The 22,114-nt window shown below is 38.1% G+C and overlaps 1 protein-coding gene across 1 annotated transcript in view; it reads right to left on the bottom strand.

Annotated features, from left to right (window-relative positions):
* ZBTB20 (zinc finger and BTB domain containing 20) overlaps window positions 1-11,812 on the bottom strand; it is an 811,826-nt gene extending 800,014 nt beyond the window's left edge. Inside the window, exons 1-2 of the mRNA XM_036243711.1 lie at window positions 11,700-11,812; window positions 9,620-9,714 (exon numbers count right to left, since the gene is read on the bottom strand). The gene's annotated coding sequence lies outside the window, so the exon portion shown is untranslated. The remainder of the gene's footprint in view (window positions 1-9,619; window positions 9,715-11,699) is intronic.
* Window positions 11,813-22,114: the final 10,302 nt, after the last annotated feature.

Below are 22,114 nucleotides of genomic sequence, written 5' to 3'. Positions count from 1 at the left end.
GGAATTAAACATGCATTCTACATAGTGGTATATGACATTACCCTCCATGTTGTTCATAGCCCAATTACCTTTTTCACTTTCCAGACAAGCAAAGGATATAATATCACCTAACATTAAAGTGTTTCACTGGACTAGACCTCTAAACAACTTAGATAAGTTAAAATAAGCTGAAACTCTGTTTTTTAGTTGTGTAAAAATTTATGAACTTTATTGTTTAAGAATTAGAAAGACAATACAGAATGTTCCAAATCTCAATTGCAATTTACTAAGTGTAAAAGACACTATGGGTTGTTTGTCCTACTAACCAGATAGGAATCATATAGGATATGAAATTTGGGTTTCATTCTTGAATCACAAGGTAATGTAATTCAGTGTACTCTATTCAACACAATATCCTGAATTGATTGTAGTAGATTTGCTTTACTGCTGATGGATGATACCAGATATATTTCTTTTATGAATCATGGTAAACATAATCTTTTATTGGAACTTCTGCCATGGTAAAATTTCATTAAGTAAAAAGAGAAAGGATCATCAGCACGTGCAAAAATGTTCAGGATTTAAAAAAGTACAGAGATCCCCTGGCCAGTTTGGCTCAGCTGTTAGAGCATCAGCCTGCGGTTCCCGCTATGGGCATGTACCTCGGTTGCAGTTTGTCCCCGGCCCTGTGTCGGGTTGTGCGGGTGGCAGCCACTTGATGTGTCTCTTTCGGAAAAATGTCCTCGGGTGAGATTAAATAAATAAATAAATAAATAAATAAATAAATGTAGAGAGAAAGCCTATAATAGGTCATAATGATAACAATGCTAAATTTGAACCAGTCAAAAGAAAATGAGGGAATGGGTAGCCTGGTAAGCAAAGATCAAAGTAATCTTCCTATGACAACTACAAAAGAGCCTGATCAAGACTGAATCCCTCTAGTATGCCAGGTACTATGCTAACTAAGCACTAAGGCTTTAAAGATTAATAAAAAGTGGTACCTGCCCTTAAGGAACTGCCGTTTAGTGTAGTATAATTCTGTGTTACCTTTCCTGAATGATGAATGTCAAAGAATTTCAGTCAAGAGTTAAACTTCATATAAAACACTTTATATCAGATGTACCCATTTTGCATAATGAAATTCACTATTACACAAATAACAGGCAGCAGCAGAGGTATGCATAAAAGAAAATTACAGTAAAACAACCACTACTTGTTTTTGGCTTTTATACACTTGGCAATTCACTTATAACAAATGTTGAGACTACAATGTAGACTTATCTGAATCAGAAGGGTCTGGACTTCTGTTCATTTTCCCCCATACTGTTTTTCAGCTCAAATAATACAAAATCATAGTAAAGAACATAGTACTACCTTGTTCTCTTTACCTGAACAATTATTGAAAGCATGAATTTTCAAAGATATTCTAAAGGTCAGATATATAAAGGAAAGTAAGATGCAAGCAATATAGCTGTTAAAAAGACTAGGTACCATAAAATGTCAAAAGAACAAGAACAAAAGAGTTCCAATGACAATGAACTTGAAGGGGAAAGGTATCATGTATAAACTGATCACTAATCACCTTTTCAACTTCACAGTATATTTTTCTTAGTGATGTATCCATTTGAAAACACATAAAATGATTGCACCATATTTCCTAATGAAGTCACAAAAGTGATGGTACAGCACTTTCATCTCTCCTTTTACTCCATTCAGATGCTCCAACTCATATATACGCACGTGCGCGCATACACACACACACACACACATACACACAGACAATGAATATTACCTCTTAAAAACTTTTGAAGTCTAGAATACCTTGTATGAAGGGGTGAATATATATGTATAAATGGAATACATATCAGTTTGTATTTGGTTTGATGTCATTAAAATTACTTGAAATAAAAACTCACTTTAAAAGTTTCTGTAATTCCCTTTCCATTAACTTATGCTGGCTATCCTAAATATAATCGAAACTCCCATAAACTAACTTTATCTGGGCTGACGATTTGAACCTGTTACTCTGATAGAAATGGATTTATCCTATCACATAAAAACAAACCTTTCTTTCAGTATAGTGACAAATTAAGGGAAAGTTAGAGTTACATAAGAGAAGTAGACTCTATTCCTCCTTAAGTCTGGTGTAGCCTGGTTTAAAACTCTATGAATGTGCAGAGGAGGAGATTAAAGGCTAAATTACGTAATGAAATGAAATAAAATTGAGGTACTATTTATTTCAACAATCAAATCCTAAGAAAAGCTTTCTTATACTTAACACTTGGACAGCAGACATCCATTTATAAATTCCCCCAGAATCAGTGATTTCATAATTGAGTGACACACAGTAGGTACTTAATAATAGCTATTCTCAGGTTTGCCATATACGTTTTTGTACTAAATTGCATTTCTTTGTAATGCACCTGAACTTATTGCCTAATTCTAAATTAGTATTCATGGTCATGTTTTTTTTGTGTCAAAATCAAAACAGTCTATCTATCCCAAGTTCTAGAATGACTCTATTTAAGCCAGCTGTTGGTTTCTGAAACAAATGTAAGGGTACAAACAACAAATAAATATAAGGGCTTTTCAGTCTGAAGGATCTGCCACAGTTTTTAATATATTTGTTTCTGTTCTTCCTCATCCTTTTTTCCTGTATAATCCCTAGTTCTTAGTTACTTAATCTCTTTAGATTTAGTTCTTTTTTACCTCAACCTTACCAGTCCTCCCAGAATCTAATGCTTCCTTTGACCTTCCTACTCAGGATTTCCTCAGTTGGCTTTAACAAATGTTACCAATCTCTGCTGTTCATTGAACCAAATCAGGCAGCAGCTACCCAATCCACCCACTGTAAAACCTTTAGACAAATTCTCAGCATTTGTTATTCTAGACTGATGAGTTAAATTTTAAAAACAGACTCTCCCAAAGCAACCATTTCTTCCACTTACACCTTTCAACTTATGCCCTTCTCCACCAAATCCACTATAGTGTTCTTAAAATAAAATTACCAGTACTAATATGGCAAACACTGTGTGAAAATGGTCCCAGAATAGAAGCATGATGGGATGGTGATTAAAAGCTTTAGGTTCTCTAGAGTTGAACTTGAGTTTGAATTCCCAGCTGTTATATACTAGCTGTGTGACTTTGAACAAGTTACTTAACCTTTCTGAGCCTTAGCATCTCTTTTAAAATGGCATAGTAAAAGTACCTGTCTCATAGCATTATGGAATTAACTGAGAAAATGTAGATATAACCAATGCCTGGTACAGAGTAAATTCTCAATAAATATTGGCTACTCTTGCTATTGTTATTGTTTAGTAAAAGGGCAGAATGTACTTTATTTTCTTTTCACTATGTTTCTCATCAGTACTTTTAATAGTCTTTTCTGGCACCAATGTCTTTAGAAAAGAATCTACATTAATTCCCCAATACATGTGCTGTGTATAAGCTAACTAAGTCTAAACTCAGCTTCCCTTCTAAATATCACTTGGAATATTTTTTTTCTTTTATTTGTGCACACTGAAAACTCATACTTAACCTTTTGTGTCCAATGGTTGAGTTAAATAGTCTTGTCATTTCTATCAGTTAAACATTTAGAAGGCCAGAGTAATATACAGGGTTGGGTAAAAGTTGGTTTACAGTTGTTCGTATGGAAAATAATAATTAATAAGTAATAATACAATAATAAACTATTTAATGTACTCAAACTGTAAACCTACTTTTGCTTCACCCCACATTGGATATGTTAGCTGTATAGTCTGTCTATGAGGTGATTTATAAAATGTTATACCAGGAACATCTAGAGGTGGGGGTGGGTGTAGGGAAGGGGGAGGTTCCAGAGATAGTATACCTTTCTCTAGATTGCTCTTTCAATTTGTGAATAGGTTAAGTGTCTGATGGTTTTGAGCCTCATACTACTATCATACCAGGAAAAGGAATATGAGTCAAAAAAAAAAGAAAGGGAGAATGAATTTTTATTTTCAATTTTAAATGAAAACTTTGATGTTACATTTAAATAAAGACCTATCAAGTAGCTACACACGAAATGTGTGCAGTTATTTGTTTCTATATATAACAGTGAAATACTTGTAAAATCTTTTCTAATAGATTCTTTCTACTATTCTTCATCAAAATAGTCAACCTCCTTTGTCTATCTTATCAATCCTCTTATGTAAATCTATCCCCAGATGAGTACAATGTTATATTGATCAAAGATCAACTGCAATAAAAATTACCAATTTTATAAGATCTATATGAACATGGCTCCTGATTGTTTGCTTAGAGAGGCACAAAAACCAAGTTCACCTTTTCACTTTGAAGAAATATATATATTTATCTAACTATATTATTTTATAGAGTTAGAAAATGACTGTGAGTTAATGTTATTACCTGCCTTTTCCAGTTAATCAGCTTTATACAGAATGAAATGCAAACAATCATGTTTATAAAGTCTATTGCCAATATTTCTTCATGAGTGAAGGTGAGTTGGGAAAAAGTTTACTTATGTAAACTAATAAATTTATTATAATTACCAACTATAAGGGGTTATAAGTACTTAATATTAATTACCTATACTTAATATTAAATAGCTATACTTATACTACTATGACATACTTGAAAAGAAATATGATTTAAAAGAAAGTTTTATCAAGGACTAAAAGTAAAAAGTAAAGTCAAATATTTTACATATAATCCTTCCTAGTACCCTAAACATCACTTCCAGTAACATTATCTGAAGCTAAAATATTCAATTGTTGAAAGAAACATACTCATATTATTAGAGCTAAAAGGACCCTGAAGATGAAGCTAAGGGAAAGGTTCAAACAGATTACATGACATGCCCAAGATTATACAATTAGACCTAGGATAGTGGTGGCACTAGACCTAGGATAATCTTTCCTCTGCATAAACTCTGCATCTAAGAATTTGACAATGTGCAATTAAATATAATATATGAGAGATTAATTAAAAATTTAGATGCTGTCCCATTAAGTTAAAACCTTTAAATACAATGACTTCTAGTACCTTGATTTTATATTCCTAGGAAAGTAACTTTAAAATATCATAAAATTAAAAAAACTAACTAGAAGTAATGAAAACAACAAAGAAACATATGTATTTCCATAAAATTAAAACCATGGAAAAGGATACTTTTTAATGCCTAAGGGAAGCCAGAGATTTATTGGGTATGTGTGTATGTATGGTAGGTAATGGTTTTTGTTTTGTATTGTATTGTTTTTTAAATTGTTAATGCACTTTACTATAAATAAGTCTCTAGAATCTTACTAATCATAGTAAAATAGGTACCAAGAATTTCAAAACTAAAAATCCAAGATGTTTTAATATCATATGAATTAGAAATAAAGAACATTTTTTAAAAAGTCAAAAGTAGCCCTGGTCAGTGTGGCTCGGTGGTTAGAGCGTTGGCCCGAGGACCAGAGGGTTGCAGATTTGAATCACAGTGAAGGGCAAGTACATGGGTTTGCAAATTTGATCCCCATCCCAGTCGGGGTCAAGCGGGAGGCAACCAATGGATCTCAAATCGATGTTTCTTTCTCTCTCTCCCCCCCTTTCCTCTTCTACTCTCTCTAAAAAAAAGAAAAGGGGGGAAAAAAAACCCTGGCTGGTTCGGCTCAGGGGTAAAAGCATCAGCCAGTGGACCAGAGTCCCGGGTTCGATTCCAGCCAAGGGCATATACCTCGATTGCAGATCGTCCCTGGCCCCCGTTGGGGTCATGCAGGTGGCAACTAATCGATGTGACTCTCTCGCATCGATGTTTCTCTCTCTCTCTCCCTCCCTCCCATTCTGTCTGAAGATAAATGTAAAAATATCCTCAGGTGAGAATTAAAAAAAGAAAGCAATGGAAAATGTATCCTCAAGTAAGGATTGACAACAACAAAAAGTCAAAAGTAATTGAAAAAGATTAAATTAATACGCCCAATTCTCTAAACTGTGTGTATATTTTTCCTGAAGTGCATATTCATGAGCTGACAGTAGAGACAGGCTGGCTGCTTTGTTTGACTATAGTTCTGTTTACCTCATACTGTCAGAAATGGATTTTGACACTCACAGCATTAATATTGCTATTTTTATTGATATAATTAGCACTGCTATAAATAATTTCTCAGCCTGCCATATCTAAGTATATCATTACAATCAGCAATATTAGGGCTTCTTTTTCTTATATGATGCCTTGGTAATATACTGCTGGTCCAAAGAAACAATGACCTCATGATGTGGAAATTACTGAGAGAGAAAAAAAATGTTGCCCTGTCAATAGAGACTACTGTTTTGTGTATGACTTCACTGAACAAACTAGTTTATATTTGTTTGAAACTAAAGTTTCTCACCAATCTGCTGTTTCAATTTCACATCACACCATATTGTACCTAAAACAGGCAATCTGGATTCCTGTTGCTACTTCCCCCCCACCACCAAACAGCTCAGGAATGGGTATGAAATACAAGGCTTGAATATATAAAGCACAAGAATTAAGACACCCAAAATTCAGAATGGGTGGGTGAAAATAAGTGTGCTTGAAAGTCATTTGTATAACCGCTAGTGGGTGGCCCACTTGTGAATTTTTTATTATTACATGAAAGCAAAATCAAAATATATTTTATCTTGTCCTTAGATCACATCAGCTGTGACAATAACCTCATCCAGACCTTGAATAGTTTGTTCATAAAACAATGTGGGGTGAGTGACCCAGTGCAGATTCAACACATAATATGAAGGCCAAAACAAAATGACAATACAATTCAAAACAAGTTTGTGGAAATTTTAGACTAGTATATTAAACCTTTCTTTGTCTCTATCACTTGACAGATGGTTAGCCCTCACACAGCCTATCTCTGGCAAAGAAATGACTGTGTCTAGCCAATAACACCCCAAATTTTGACTTAAAATGCACTGTACACATACTTGCACTTACCTAAAAATATGAATATTAATAGTTAGTCATGCTTATTTTAATATCATAAAAATTTGACCAGATGTCAAGATTTTATCTTTTGCCCTATGAATACCTCTTTTTGAAACTCTCAAATGTCTTATGTGAATCCAGGGTGTTAAGAACTCTTCACTTTAGATTTCATTCATTTTATGAGCTGCTTGGTAATCTTGCTTTTAAAAAAACTTCCAGCCCAGTTGGTGTGGCTCAGTGGTTGAGTGTCAACCCATGCACCAAGAGGTCGTGGGTTCAATTCCCAGTCAGGGCACATGCCCAGGTTGTGGGCCAAATCCCCAGTGGGAGACATGCAGGAGGGGGCCAATGGATGTTCTCTCTCGTCGATGTTTCCATCTCGCTCTCCCTCTCCCTCCCTCTCTCTAAAAATTATTTAAAAAAAAAAAATTTTTTTTAAAACAAAAAAATTCCAAAATATCTTTGAATCCAAAATTATTATAAGTTACAAAGATTTAATTAGCTTGTGTTTCATTTTGCTCAGAGCAAAGTTTTGGTAATTAACAGAGTTAAACAAAATCACCTGGCAAGTCTGAATGCCTTCCATGTCAAGGACCACAGGCAGGACTGGAATTATTTATCCAGCAATGAAATATGCCTTTATTCAAAAACTGCTCAATATAAATATATACTTACATGTGCATAAACACATATACATCAACCATCCTCACTAAAATTAGGAAAAGTTCTAAATTTTTAACATTCTATCAACCAAAATTTCAGATAAAACAGCATGTTCCATTAGTTAATAGTCTCTGCTTTTCTTCCTAAATCTTCCTGTTTATAGTTTTCAGACGCTGGCAGGTCTCTATACAAATAGTGAGAGACAACTTCAAAGTTTTCTGAAATTCATTACTATGTACTCTCTTTGGAGGAGGTGATTATGCTAAAAAATTAGCATAAACCGAGTTCTAATGTAGGTATCAGAAATATAAGCCCTTTATAGCAGAGGATGGGAAAACCAGAGGTGGAGGGACTGTGTAAAAAGAATTATCCTACTTAAGAAAACAAGTCGTATTTGGCTAACAATATAAGACTCACCATGACAACGAAAAATGACAAAAATCAGAACTTGTTATTTGAAAACTATGAACTACGTTTTGGAAAGGTGAAACACCCACTACTTGAAGCAACAGTCACTGTTAAATCATATAAACTCATAACCAGACACCAAGTTTCCTTCTGTTAGAAACCTAGGATTTTTACACCTACAGACTAAATGACTAGATTTAAAGTAATGCTAAAATCTTCTGTAATGTTCCTTTTGCATTACAAATGGTCTATTAAATCAGAGAAGTGCCAATCAAATGCTTTTGTAGTTTGAAAGAAAGGTTTAAATAATAAAGTGTGTTTTTTTTTTTTGCAGGCCTTTCTCTTTTTTCTCTCTTTAATGTCACCTATAAATTAATTACAACAAATTTCCATCTTCTCTTCAAAAACCACAACTGGAAAAGACTTAGGTACTTGATTTTCAGACCTATTTCTAAATGAAATTCATTCTAACTAAAACATTTCGGATATTCTAGCTTACGTTCTACCACAATTTCCTAACAAAAGCTTCATAGGAATTTTACAGAAAATTTCAAGACACAGGTTTTCTTCAAAAAATATAACATTTTATTTCAAAGGCATGCTTAAAATTATGAAAAAATAAATCAAACCTCTACTTTAATGTATGGAGATCATTTCATGACAATAATAAAGGGTAAAAATAGAAATAAAATAACCTTTTCCTTTATCATTGGCAAACGGTAAACAACTCCCTGCCCCTCAAACTCTGTAAGCTCTTTCAGAATGTATTCCCTAAAATGAGAAAACAGCTAGGTTTTAAAGTTTCATCTAAAATCTCTCCTCCTAACAATCTGAAGAACATAAAGTATATATGACATTAGAATGTAAACTCTACAATGCAGATAATTTCATCTCTTGTTCACCGTACCTCCCAAGTGTCTAGAACAAGTTGTTGAATCTAAACAACCACTTTTGAAAAACATGATTACTTCAGAGAATAAAGCACAGCTCATCAAGCTCCACTTTTTTTAGTGCCAAAAGTTTTAAAGAAGTATCTCCTTACGATTCATTCTAAAATATTCAGAATAATTTGTAATTCATTTATACATGTTAGGTCCTTTAAAGGAACTTAGATGTACCTTTTTTATTGCTCTTCTAAAATGACCTAATTATTCAGTCTAGCCTCTTTTTTCCTAGGAAGTTCAATTTCGTCAAAGAAAGTCACTTCTGAGATAAAAACAACTCATTTAAAAAGACTTTTTTTCTGAGATTTTATTCCTATACCAAGCAGTCAGGTTGTGTTAATCTGACAGCAAGAGTAGTTGTATGTTTGTGAGTCTCAAAAACTTTCTGACCTAACTACATAGGAAACTGGCATCACATCAAATAGTTGTTCTAAGCATACACACTCACCCCCATTAGAACCCTCACATGAAAGCTTTTATTTCTGCTAGCATTCCTTTTAAACTCGTATTGTCTTTCAATGGCTAGTCAGTGTACATATGAATTATATCTGTATTTTCTTGGTGCAGTAGTAATCTCAAAATACTGGCATCTTAACTGGACTATACAGGTAAGCATAAAGACTTCTTCCTGAAAATGAATAAAAATTGACAATTTTAATCTTAAACTTCTTTCTTTAATCTGTTAAAATCAGGACCTCACCATGAAAGGGTTTATTGCTTTGGAGGCTGGTAGCCAGTTTACTTGTCACCTGATCTTCATATGCAAAAGGCCTTTATTCCACTGGTCTGTGAGATCTGAAATCACAAAATCAAAAAAACCCAACTGCTGGACTCACTGAGCAGCTAATAAATTTCTAGAAAACTCACTTTTCTTCTTCTCTCCTGTTTGAGTACCATGTATTCTCAAGCCGAAAGCCTTCCAAAATTGAGCCCAATGGAACTCACAACTCCAGTTTTAGGAACTGAATCTTGAGCACTGAACCATGAGTAATATCAGCAATCCTTCAAGGACAATTCCAAAAGCTTTCTTGAGAGAAGACTAGTCCAGAGAGGACACAATGACACCCATGCACTATGTGTGCATGAACAACTTTGATATAGTCTGAGTAAAAATAACAGGGACGAAAAATCTATGTAAATTGTTTTTGGGGCTTTTGTTCTTTTCCTAGAAACATATAAACACCTAGTTGTAAAGCATAAATGCATAACGTAGCCAAATCTGAAGTGGTCAAATTTACATGTGTAGGGTGGGTGGAGGGAGGGAGGGAGGAAGGGTGCATTTTAATTATTTCCAGGTGATAGCAAAGGGTACTTGGGATTAGGAGCAACAGGTAGGACAGTAAAGAGTTATGAGTGTGTTAATAAGTTATTTAAATAGTGTTTACAGCTATAAAATTTATTTACAAAATGGTCATTATAATTTAGGTTTCACAATTTTCAAAAGCAGCAAGTTACTATAGTACTTCAGATTTGAGTTCACTTGAAAATATTGGAACAAAGACTGGCCTCTGCTAATTTTATTAGCTGAAATTTACACAGACATGACCACGAAGTGAGAAAACTCGCCTTTAGCAACATTTTGGTATTTTTAACGGTAAATAAGACAATTTTCACACGTCTAGAAAGTTACCATGTTCAATTTAGCTGATTCTGCGGACACTACTTAAGCCGCTGGCGGCCAAATCATTTCCGGTTTCATTCGGATTAATTGGATAACTATCATCCTACTACTGACCCCATTCAACTGGGTTCAGTGTTAGAGATCAGCGGATAACAGCACTAGGTAGTGTAGCTGCGCGCCATATTGTGTTGTTAGCTAATGTTTATAGTTTATGTGTGTGCCTAGCATATGTTGTGCAAGTGTGTTTATCAATAGAACTTTTGGAAAATTCCTGTCTCCTTCCTTCTCAGCAGATAACAGCTTCGGAGAGGTAGCGGGCATGGGGTGGGTGGGGAAGAGGACCAGATAGCCACACAGATAGTAATGCATTAAACAATGTAACAAAGAGTGCGTTTCTTTTCAACTTTCAAAAAGCTTCCAACCTTTTTTATCTCAGCTATTGAAAAGAAACAACATTTTTTGATGTTTGCAAAGGAGCCCAAAGGAGAGAAAGAAGGAAAGGTGTGTCTTCCTTTCCCAAACCCCCTCCTCTCTAGTCGTAGCAGCGAAGCAGGCGGGAGCCAGTAGATCCAAGGTCGGGGATGGGGGGGCGTCCAGCGGCTCTGGAGCCAGGACATCTCCCGCCCCCCAATTCTCTGAAGACGCTCCAGAGACCGCGAAGCCAAGGCAAGCAGGGGAGGGTCAGGAGGGAGGGGGACGGAAGACAAGCGGACGCTTTTAGCAGCTCCCGAGCCCAGGCTAGTCGCCCCCAGCTCCTCTTCTTGGAAACGGCAGCTCCAGGCGCAGGGAGTAGAAAGAAGTAGGTAGAAGACACGTTTCCAGCTGCAGGACGCCCCGCCCGCTCCTGGAACCTGAGACCCTCCCGCGCTCCCTTCCTCCCCGCCGGGTCGGATGAGGACGTAGTGGATGCCGGACGCGAGGAGGGGCGCCTGGGGAGAGGAGGCGCGAGCGGGGCGGAGCGCAGGGGCGCGCGCTCTCTGCCGGCCGACGGCCCGCGGGCTCGCTGCTCCTGCTCGCTCCCCCAACCAACCTCATCCCGCTCCCCTCCTTTCCTGTCCCGCCGCCCCCGACTCCAAGCGCCTCGCGGACGCCTCACCCCCCTCTGCACGCACACACCCCTCCCTCCCGCCCAACAACAAATTAGAGTTTTTGGCGTTACCTCCTCACGCTCTTTAATCTTCTTTCCTCAACTCCTAAACTTCCCCGCCCTTACTTCTTCGGCAGAAGGTCCACATTGGGCGTCTCACACCGAGAACCCTCTGTCTTTCCTTACTATTGGGTTATTCTTATGCCACTCCTAGCTTCAGTGGTCCTATAGAAATGGGACGCTCCTCGTGAGGTTGCCGCCCATAAACAACATTCACTCTTTCTCCTCCCCTCCCCGTCCCCGCCCCTATCTTCCTCTTCCCTCATCTCTACCACTGTCGATTGGGCTAGAAGAAGCCCAATCCGCTATCTCAAACAGCTATTGGGGCGTGGAAAATTCACTCAGAGGATTGTTAACAGACAATTGGTCGACAGTCTCCCCACCCCGCCCCCCGCTGCCGCACCTTCGCCCAGTCTGGAGAGGTCAGTCATAGCTTGTTGTTCAGTGATCCGAGAGGTCGGAGGCTATTGGTTGAGAGAGCCCGTCAGACTGGACTGGAGTGAGCTGTGATTGGTCGACACAGGTACAATCAGGTTTGGTTGTCTACGCCTCCGCCCCTCTTCTCTTTTTCCCACCCCCCACTCCCTCGCACCCCTCCCGACTGCTTTTACTTTCTACGCATTTCTATTTCCTCCTTTATTTATTTATTTGTGATAAACTTAAATGACCCGGCGACGGAGGCGGGACTCAACGAGAGGCCGAGAATGACGAAGGACTGCCTGGGGCCAATTGCCGAGGCGTCAGCGGGGTGAGGGGCAGCAGCGGTGACCAGTGAGAGACAGGTGTCTGGAGCGTGCTAGGCCTATGGAGCCGGGATGCCCCAGCGGAGGCGGCGGTTACCCGCTGTCTGGCGCGGCGAGCTCGCTGGGGAGCCGCTGGAGGGGAGGACATGGTGTCGCTGTGCCGACGGCTGAGGCGGCCGGATGGAAGCTCTATCCTGGGCGGTGGGAGGGAAAGGCAAGAGGAGAGGGTCTGGCGAGGCGGCGCGCACAAGGCCATACTGGGTCAGGCTTGATTCCTGCGGAATGGGGCGCAGGTTGCCAAGCCAGGAGGTCACCGGAGGCCGCTGAAGCAATGCCGGAACGCAAAGGGAAATTTTGTTCTTCAGGGGGCTTTGAAAAATACTGTGTAAAACAGTTCAGAATAAGCCGCCTTTAATGTAAATGAGACTAGTATCCTAACGGGAAACGCAGATTATGTTTCTTATTACTAAACGTCTGAAGTACCACAGACCCAACTGGAGTCCACGAAATTCACTATTCTGAGAGTTAGGGAATAAATAAAGCAACACGGAAAATTAAATGCGGTTCCGATGCTTCAATAAAACGACCATCCTCATCCATTTGTCACTCAACATAATACTGCCCAGAGCCAAATTTTTACCAAGTGTTGGTGCCGTCCTCAGGCATTGGGAGGGGAAAAGAATGAGGCTCAAGGGCAGCGGGAAGCTCAGAGAAGATTCCTAAAAAGGGCTAAGATAGAAAAACAAATTCTCCTTTCACTATACAAAGAAAGAAGGAAAAAAAAATCAATCCTGCCAAAATAAAAAGTTGGGCATTTTAGGGAAGTCGTATATCAATGACTTAAAATAAGGGACTTTATAAAAAATAGCATGCGTCAGTGTGGTGATAGCCAGAGGGAAAGTGGGGTTGGGGGCTAGGTGGAGGGGGATGAGAGGGAGGAGGAGGGGACTGAAAGAGACTTTGCTTGGGGCGGTGGGCCCATGATGCAGTGTTCAGATGATGTTTTATTGAGTTAATACCCTTGAAACCTATATGGTTTTGGGAACCAATGTCTTCCCAATAAATTCAATTAAAAATAGCATGCATACAAAGAATATACTGCATTTGCAATTTTATTTTTGTTTGTTTTATCCTCACCCAAGGACATTTTTGTATTTATCTTCAAATAGAACCAGAGGGAGAGAGAGTGAGAAACATTGATGTGAGAGAGACACATAGAGTGGTTGTCACCCACACAATTACAACCGGGCTGGGGACAAACTGCAACCGAGGTAGGTAGCGTTAGAGGGAACTGAACCCGGGACTCTGCTCAGTGGGCCAACGCTCTAACAGCTGAGCCTGGCCTGGGCTATATTTGCAATTTTAAAACAATATTTTTATAAGACATGTATTTGATGTATAGTTTCCAATAGACTTGTGCTAAGTCCTCTGAATTTTATTCTAGGCTGTCTTGGACACAGCATGCATTAAAGAAAAATTATTGCCCGGCTGGTGTGGCTCAGTGGTTGAGTGTGGATCCATGCACCAAGAGGTCGCAGATTGGATTCTTCATCAGGGCACATGCCCAGGTTGTGGGCCCCATCCCCAATAGAGGTCTGCAGGAGGTAGCCAGTTGATGTTCTCCCTCATTGATGTTTCTGTCTCTCCCTTTCCCTTACTCTCACTCTAAAATCAATAAAGAAAAAATATTTTTTAAAATGAAGAAAAAGTTATGGGTGGCACTTGTTAAAGATGGTTGGGCAGACTTTATTCAGGACCATCAGTAGGGACCAATAATGCTAGAATTTTGCAGTGGGTGAGAGAGATTGTGCTGGACTCCAAATACAGTATGGGCAAGTGGAAATTTTAGCCAAGGACCAGGGGGGTTGGGGGCTGGGTAGTGGATGGAATGTTACCGAGGAAACATTAGCAGTAAGGGAGGGAGTGGGTAGAATTCTGGCTAAACCAACCTAACAGGATTCTTACTGAGGACAGGTTAGAGTGATCAAACATCACCTGAGGAAAGGTGGGAGGATCAGGAACCTGATGAGATGTCCAGGGTGATCAGATGTAGGAGGAGTGGGGTTGGGGTGGTTTTGCTTAACTGACTTAGCTGGGTTCTTGCTAAAACTGGATTTTACAAGGCATTAGATGCCTGGCTTTGATTAGGAGATTTTTGGCAGAACTTAAGCAAAATGAATTGGCCCTAGTGAAAAAATATGTACCAGGCCTTAACATCATAAATACTATTAGATCTATCTTTTGTGGAATATATGTATGAGGGTCTCAGAATCTACAAAATTATTGCATCAGCTGTCACATTTGAAGTCCAGTAAAGTGTACAAATTGCTATTGAGTCTATAAGCTGAAACATTTTAGAATTTATGTATACATCTTAGCTTAAAAACTGGTGTCACTATATCACTTATGTAGTGACCGTAATAAGTATTCTATATACAATAATCAGTTTCAAATTAGAAAAGTAAGTAAAACTTAACAAAGGTTATTATGGGGTTTAGTTATTCCCATAATTTTTCCAAGGCGCAGTGGCAACTCCAAGTACTACTTAAAACATAGTTTTCAACAAGTTTTTAAAGGTATTATTCAACATTGCCATGCAAGTTGTTAGGATTATAACGATAAAGCATTACGAAAGCAGTGTAAAATATACTAATTCAAATATTGGTGGTCAGGTGAGGCCTTGGACATGACTGGCCCTGTACAAGATGGTGGTTATATCCAGTTCTCCTGATGTTAGAATCTGGGTTAGAAAGTTCTGTCTGTAAGAGTGCCTCGGTCTTTATCTTTACATTATATACACACACACCTAGGCCATCAACCGCACACATACAGAAATACAAATACCACAAAAGTTGTAGCAAGAATTCCATAATTACCCCGCCCGCAGTCAGAAGAGTCACCAGACCATAGCCCAGCATGGTGTAGTGCTTAACATACAAGTATATCCTTACAGTGTCAGTGCCTGGAGGAGTGTCAAATTCCTACTCAGTGACCACCAAGTTGATCAGTAGGGAATGTGTGTGTGTTGGGTGAAGGGGAAGTACACAGTTGTTCAAAAATACTTCTTGAACCGAAATCATTGCAAACTGCAGCTACATCGAACATGTTTCCTCCACCTTTAGTTTTCTCAAAGCAGCATTGCTCTGACACAAACTGTAACCACTTCTGAGAAACTGAGCCCTACTCTGGGCTCCAGAGCAAAGTAGGGTGTACTTGAAAAAGCATGGCCTTTGAAGTTAGGTACAATGTGTGTGTGTGTGTGTGTGTGTGTGTGTGTGTACGCGCACACTTGCACACGTGTATAATAAAGTAGCAAATCTAAGACTCAGCATCCTCGTTTGTTAAAGCAGGATAATAGTAATAACTTTTCAAGACTGTTGAGCTAAGTAAATTGAGTAAAATATGTAAAGCACCTGTACTTATAGGATGGGCCTAAGTGAATACTCAACGTGAGAGATTATCTCTTACATTGCAACTTTGGAATTAGATAACGAATAATTGTACATAATTTAAGAATTCAAATGAATGCTGAGTTGTAGACCAAGGATTGTATTCAGTGATTCAACAATCCTCTACTACCTTGAGGGAATTGGTATTCCCTTAGCTGTCCACTTCACTACATGTCTGAATATGGAGTCTGGGTGGGCAGGTCACAATGAACCGGTCACTGTTGGCACCCATCAACTAGGCTTGCTTTATTTATCTGGGAAGGATAAATAGCCTACAGAACTGAGTGAATTGTTAGAGAAGGGGCAAGAAATATACTATTCTTTTCTTAGTTCAACCTGATGTCTTCTTAGTTAACCTCCCACCACCAGTGCCTGGCACAAGACTACATTCCATAGCATTTTGATGAATGGCTATGCTCTCTGTGCAAGTCTTCAGAAGTTGTCCGCAGAGTGGGGTCCTCTTCTCTGAGATTAGACCAGGTCTGCCAGGCTTCCTCTACACTTGCAGCAAAGTTGCATGTTTGAAGCAAATCACTTCTGTTCTATCATCTCTGTAATTTTACATTAAAACAAATAAAAACGTCCTTCCCTAATAGAAAAAAAAAAAAGAATTCTATAATTATGTCGAGGCAAAAGACATGTTTTCTTGGTTAGCAATTAACAGAATTAAGGAAAGGAATACAATAAGAATGATGTAATAAGGAAGTTTGGGAGAGTGATGAAAGCATGATTGATAGAAAATGAAAATAAAACTGATGATTGCTTAGAAAAGAACTTCACAAGGAATTCTTGTTAGTCCCCTAACCCAGCGCCTTCACAGATCCTAAATCACTTATAGTCCCTAAAGCTTCAGACGTGCTTCAAAAGAGGCCAAACTAGTAGTAAATGTACTTTCCCTATGTTACAAATGGGGGCACTTTGACTTTCAATGTCGCGAGTGGCAGACCTTGTTTGCAAACTCAAGATTGTCTGCCTCTTTTCACTATGCTATATACTCATTCATTCATCAAATATTAAGTGTACATTATTCATACTAGATGTATTTGTTGAGCATTTAAAAGTGCTAAGAATTTAGAAACTAAAGATAAGATTTGGCATTTTTCTGCAAAGAGTTCATGGTATATTGGGAGAGAAGTAAAGGAATAAAATATTAGACTGTGTACATATGTGGTATATACAACATGGGAATGTAGAAAAGAAAATACCTAACTCAACAATTTGGGAATATGTGTAATACATTGAACTCATCACTGTACTGAATTCAAAAGTTAATCAAATCAGATCATGCTTAAATTCTGATAAGGGCACTAATTAGACATATACATGAAAAAAAATCTATGTTACTAGCCAAAATGAGGAAAGTCTTAATGATGGAATAAATAAGTACTATGGGAGATCAGAAATTTTAATGAAAAATGTGACTTTTGAGATGGTCTTTGAAGGATATATTAGAGAACTTGCCACATTACTTGATATTTTTTACAGTTTACTCAAAGACAGGTATGATTTTTCTATTCAAGTTCTCACCAAAAATCTGAGCAGATGATAGCCAATAAAAGAATATTAAAAGGAAAATGAGTCTTCCTTTCATAGTGAAGTAAAACTGAGTTAAACATCAAAGTGTATTAAGACAACATGCCACTAATTAAGGTTTGACAATTTCATCTAAAGCAGCAAAAGAGAGATTTCTATAAATTCACCTGTAACCCAAATGTGATACAAGTTTTTCTGTCCCTGGAGACATATAAAATTTGCCTTGAACCCCCAAATGCACAATATGGCAGAAGTCTAAAGCCCTTTATGTTTTATTGGATTTGCAGGGGTGAGCTGAATTTGCCCACCACTTTTATCTGTTGAGTCTGAGCATGTTCTGATTCTCTGGTTGTTGTTTTTTTTAATTCTCACCCGAGGGCATTTTTTCACTTTTTGTTCAGATAGAGTGGGAGGGAGAGAAAGGAAGAGAGAGAGAGAAAGAAACATCAACATGAAAGGGACACATGGAATGGCTGCCTCCCACATGACTCCATCCAGGACTGGAGGCAAACTGCAACAGAGGTACATGCCCTTGGCGGGGAACTGAACCCGGGTCTCTCTAGACCACAGGCCAACGCTCTAACCACTGAACAAACTGGCCAGGGTGATTCTCTGGTATTTTGATTTATCAGTTCCTCTATTTGTCCACAGCTTCCAGTGTTTCTAATAGTTTTTGTAATTCATCTGATTTTTTTTTCTAGTTCAAGTGGAGTTATGGCATGTTACTCTCTTCCACAACCTGTCTATCCAAAAGTTTCACATATTTAAGTTTTAATTTCAGATATAGTATTTCTCAGTTACAGAAGTTCTGTTTGATTCCTATTGGTGGATCATGTCTATGCCGAAATTGTCCATCTTTCTCTCTTGTTCTAAACATATTAAATATGTAGGGGGGGGATGGGGAGGAGGGTGTCAATGGGGTAAAAAAAGAGAAACATCTGTAACAAAAATAAAATTAAATAAATAAAAATAAAAATAAATAAAATACAGAGATATACAAAATAAATAAACATATTAAATATGCTTATTTAATATTAAATATTTAAGTAAAACCCCCATACCTGTGGACCTGTTTCTACTGTTTTTCTGAGTTATTCATTCCTGTTTTTAAATGTGTCTCTTAAATATTTTTTTTACTGAATTCTAGATATTTAATGAACATTTATGGTGATTAAGTTTTCTTCTGGGAGGTATATAGTGTGCAGGCAGATCACATTGATCCTGAGTAAGATTGGCATTAGTGTTTAACCGGGCAAGTCTGTTCAAGGCAGATTTATATCCATAGGCTAGCTTTTCTGAGTCTTGAATGACATTATTGGTGTTTACAAATTCTCCTTTATTTTTGCAGTCTCTGACCCTCTATCCCCCTAGCAAGAAATTTCTGCTCAGCTCTAGCCTCATAGCTGCTGTTTTCTGATGGATTTGTTGGTGTTACTCTGTGCATACACATGTTAAAGTTCACAAACTCCTCAAGAGAAATTCAAATGCAGTTTTGGGCTTACTTATCCGTCATTTCTTACTGAAATGTTGCCCCTCAAATTTCAACCACTTTGGCAGAGTCAAACCCTATACCCTCTTGCCTCTACCAAGTGAGCCCTTAGCTTTTTACTCGGAGTCTATTTCCTCATTTTGTGAATTGGGAAATGCCTCAGGGAAAGGGCCAGACTGACTTTAGAGCTCTCCTTATGCTCCTTCTCTCAGGAATCATAGCCCCTCAAACTCTGTCTGCATCAGTTGTCTTCAAACAAATGTATTATATATTTATTTCTATTTTATTCAGCTTTTATAGTTGTTTCTGGCATAATTAGTCTGATAAGCTACTTCATCATGACTGGAACCTCTATGAATGAATATATATCACTTACCAAGTTAAGCATACAAAAACAGCTCACATATCTTCTAATATTCCATTAAAAATTTCCAACCATCATCAAATAAAGCAAGAATGTGTTTCAGCCCAACTCAGGATATCCCAGTAAAAGTCTAAGATTCTCAGAGATGCCTACCAAGTAAGTCCAAGGTATCATTTATGGTATCATGACCAAAATATCTGGTTTATTCACCAGGAAGGAATTGTACTGATGCTGTTGCTTCCAACCAGGGTTGCTTTGAAAACAGATGAATCTCTCTCTGAGGTAACTAGTGCTTTAATGCCTGATGCATATGTCACTATAAATGGTCCCAACCTGGTTTCTTAGGAGTCAGGAATGGTGGTGGTAGTGGCGGGGTACCCTTTCCCTGTGTCAATATAATTTATAGTTCTTTCATTATAGAGATCTTTCAGGGGGAAAAAAAGACAGAGAGAGATAGAAAAACAGTTTACTTCTGGTATTCATATAATGGATAGGCGATTGCATCAGAAGGATGTCTTGCCTTAATCACATGCTGGGCTAGAACAAGCCCTTTCATGTAAACTTTGTTTCCTAATCCTCAAGTAAAGATGAAATTCTTCCTCTCATAGCCTTAAAGTCTATTGCAGTTTCTGTCAGTGGATCAGTCACATTTCAGCTAGGGAAAAATTTTACAATTATACCAAAGAACGATCATCTAAGTGTGATTTTTCCCAGCAAGGTTCTCCCTCTCTGTGGCTCTGTTTTTCAATGAATGCCTAACAGGACCAATTTTAGTGTTAAAAGAGGTGTCCATAGACCTGATATACATTGGAAAGCTATCAGAGAAGATGTATTAGTTTCCTATTGCTGTTGTCACAAATTTAGTGACTTAAAACAACACAAATGTATTATCTCACAGTTCTGGACATCAGAAGTTCAAAATCTCAGTGGGCTAAAATCAAGGTGTCACATGGCTGAGTTCCTTCTAGAGGTTCCAGGGGAGAATCCATTTCTTTGCCTTTACTAGTATCTGGAGGCCACCTGCATTCTTTAGCTCATGGTCCCCTCCTCTTCAAAGCCAGCAGCAGAGCATTTTTTAATCTCTCTCTCTCTCATGAAGAATATGACTTTACATTATGACAGGTATAGCTAGCTTGGTGAACTCTGCCACAAGTGGCTCATGTCTATAAGTAAAGAAATTCTAAAGAGCATTACCTGGTAGGGAAAAACATAAAGGAAATTGGAGAGATTGTTTCTTTTCTCAAATTATTCATCCCTAAACTCTTTGTGCAGAAAATCAATCTGCTCTGTATTAAGTCTCCAGAGAATATTTGTTTAAAACCTCTTTTAGTAACTCCAGTGTTCTTCATTTTAGTTAGAATTTTAATGTTTCTAGATTTTAAAATGCACCTAAATGAATGATATTTTAAATGCCAAGGACATTTTAAGTTTCAAAACAAGATGCCTTTCTGAAAGTCAAATTAAAAAAATTATCCTCATAAAAAATCACTGGAAAGTACAGAAGCCTCGTGGGGGAATGATAAAGTTTTAAGTTTGAAGGGTGGATAGTTTAGGGAAAAAAATGATGCCAATTTTCAACACCTTCTACAGTTATACAATAAATTTTGTTGTTAAAGAATATGTAAGTATCTTATGTTTAACTTTATTTTCTTGGCCTATTTAGAGAACATAACCCCCAATTCCCACCCCTGGCCAAAAAAAAAAAAAAGATGTGTTTCCTAGTTTTTAAACAAGTCATCACAAAAAATATTTTCTTTCTAATTTTAGTATTTCCTTCAAACCTTCATAGACTATACACTTTTCAAATAATGTTCAAAATTGTGAGATAGCAGTACTGTCATTCTGAATGAAATTTCTTCACTGGATCCATATACATCTGTCATTATGGCCAGTACTGATAAGCTCACTATAGGGTAGAAGGCTGGTTCAGGAGCCAAGAGCTTTAAAAATGTTCAAGGATTTGGTTGAAAGATAAGAATTATTGAAAGCATGTAAGAACTAAACAGTTAAAATAGGTGGTTATATTCTCAGGAAACTGGGATTATTTAGATTTGGGAGACAAGCAAAGGAGTAGTTCCTTATAAATAATTGAGGTTGGAGAGCATATATTTACAACCCTTGTGTGTGGACAGAGCTGAGCCCATCTTGAAAAGCTGATTCCATCTTGAAGTTAATCTTCAGCCTAACTTCTGTGTGAAATAGCCTGGACCTTTGACCCTCTCTTCTGACCCCCCGGGGTGGACTCTGAACCGTGTACAGAGGTTTCAGGCTAGTCATGAAGTTTCCATTACTTCTTCCTCTGGGGCAAGGAGCCCTAGATGTTATCTATCTCTTAGCTCACCCTGGCACCAGGGCCTGTTAGTATCTGGCTTTTCGGTCTCCCCTGACTACCCGTGCACTCCTTTTCTAGTATGTAGGCACATCTCTAAGAGGGGCCAAAAAGGGTGAAAGATGCGGAGATCAGAAAGTCCTCTGGCTGCTTAGGACTGTATATAAGTTCCCTGCTAAACACATTAATGGACAAGCCGGACTTGTCTGCCTTGCTTTCTGCGCTCTCTGGCCTCCTTCAGCATTTAGGGGCTACTTTTGCATACATGGCCTTTTCGCTGAACACCTTGCTAGCTCTTCTACTTCCTGTCAATCCTCAGACATTTTAGTGCCTCCCTGTATCAGTAGTTTAAGAGAAGTGGTACATAAATTTGAGTTCCTTCCTAGAGGAGAGGAACAACAAGGGAAGAAAAGACATCTAGACCTATTTCCTTTCTCTCATTATGACCACCCTGATCTACTTTAATCTGTAGGCACTAGATCAGTGCTACCTTTCTTTGTAGTCTCTATTGCCTACCCTT

Source organism: Molossus molossus, unplaced genomic scaffold (genome assembly GCF_014108415.1).
Source record: "Molossus molossus isolate mMolMol1 unplaced genomic scaffold, mMolMol1.p scaffold_m16_p_5, whole genome shotgun sequence".
Classification (NCBI taxonomy): Eukaryota; Metazoa; Chordata; class Mammalia; order Chiroptera; family Molossidae; genus Molossus; species Molossus molossus.
This window is presented reverse-complemented; position numbering and strand designations above follow the sequence as displayed.